Source organism: Lupinus angustifolius, chromosome LG04 (genome assembly GCF_001865875.1).
Source record: "Lupinus angustifolius cultivar Tanjil chromosome LG04, LupAngTanjil_v1.0, whole genome shotgun sequence".
NCBI classification, from domain to species: Eukaryota; Viridiplantae; Streptophyta; class Magnoliopsida; order Fabales; family Fabaceae; genus Lupinus; species Lupinus angustifolius.
In genome coordinates, this window is record NC_032012.1 from 8,654,431 (window position 1) to 8,656,135 (window position 1,705).

At 28.9% G+C, this 1,705-nt stretch overlaps 2 protein-coding genes across 3 annotated transcripts in view; one reads left to right on the forward strand and one right to left on the reverse strand.

Moving 5' to 3' along the window:
• Positions 1 to 1,705, forward strand: part of LOC109345552 (swi5-dependent recombination DNA repair protein 1 homolog) — a 30,723-nt gene that overhangs the window by 28,081 nt on the left and 937 nt on the right. The gene's annotated exons all lie outside the window — the stretch shown is intronic.
• The window catches only part of LOC109345554, a 28,300-nt gene that overhangs the window by 20,645 nt on the left and 5,950 nt on the right, over positions 1 to 1,705 (reverse strand). The gene's annotated exons all lie outside the window — the stretch shown is intronic.

Sequence of the window (1,705 nt, forward strand, 5' to 3'; positions counted from 1 at the left end):
TTTTCTATCCTTTTCTCTTTTATATTTCAAGATGTTTTAATGCGAGTTTGAAATTAATATTTTGCATGCTTGTTCCTTGCTATGTTCTTGTTAATCTTGCATAAAAGTATCTGTTGTATATCTGTTTGTGTGTTGGTTAATAATTGTGCAAGTTGTTGTACTGATCATTTTGATTCTATTACTGGTTAATCGATTATAAATAGTACTTAATCGATTAACTGGGCATATTCAGCAAGTGTGTAAAAACCCAAAAAATGAAACTTGAGCTCCACCGCATCTATTCAACCCCCTTCTAGGTATATTCTGTCATTGATACTTAACACTACCAAGTACTTATAAGATGGATATCATAAAAACATGGAGTAAACCTCACTTACTGAAATAGAACAAATAAAAAAATATAGAGTGAATCACAAGAAATATATATAGATTCAAATGGAAAGAGAATTTGCATAGAAACGAAGAGACGCATAAAGCACTCCACCATTAATTTTATGATATGTAAAATATAGTATAAAAGCAACATAGCATATTTAAGAAATTGTTGTTCTTATGTCATCTTCAATCGCGCTTCTTTAATCCTACGTTGTGGAATATATGTACATTAACAATGCTTCCTATAAATTAGGTTGTTAAACAAAACTCTTTCAAGTCAGTGTTAACATCACTAATGTTCAACAACTTTTTTTCAAGACTGCATTATTAAAGTTGTATTCACATACCCAAATTGACAGTGTTTGCTTTAAGGTGTATTGTTGATATTCTTTTGCCTCATTTTTAACAATGTCATTCAAGAAATCATTGTTGAATGACCGTTGTTAATTAAGATATTTGACGTACTATCATAAGTTATTATTGCGGGTACCTGCTATTGTATTTTTATGGTTACTGATAGGTCAGGTTTTTTAACATCCCTAAAAATCGTATTATAAACTAATTTTTTATTTACTCCAAAAAAAATATTACTTTAGACATATAAATAATCTTTAAATTTTATATTGTGGGCTAAATCTCAAACTCTACTTCGACCAGAAAACAATCCATGCTCACTTCAGAAAATGGAGCTAGCAATAGTCCACCATTGGAGATGCTACAACATATGATGTCCAACAAAATATGAGTCTTAATTATAATCAGGTAATACCATCACTTAATTATCAAATCTTATCAGATTAACAACAATCCTAAGATAACAGTATCCATTGGTAACATTCATTAAGATATGTTCATATTAGGAAGACCAACATACTTCTCATGATCTATAAATAAGACCTCCAAGTGGCTTCCAAGACCATAATATTTTTTATTGGAGGGTCAAATTGAAACTTAAAAATAAAATAAATAATCAAAATAATATTTTAAAGGATATATTATTTATTGTACTTAATAATTAATAAAAAAGAGAAAAGTCTATGCAAACTTAATTTCATAAAATGAGTAGTGCTATATACTCGTTATAATGAAAAGCTTTTTTGTCTTTATTATTGGATCACTCTTAGTCACACACAATGCCTACTAACTTGAGAGTAATTAATGACCTTTTGTTTATGAATATATGGTAAAACAAGTATTTTTCATACATCAATGGACCTCATGGAGAAGACATTTTTAAGGAGGAATTAATGTATGGTGATCATATTGGTCAAATTTGAATTCCATGTGAATTTGTGTCATCCCCAAAACTCCGTAAAACAATGCCAAAAAT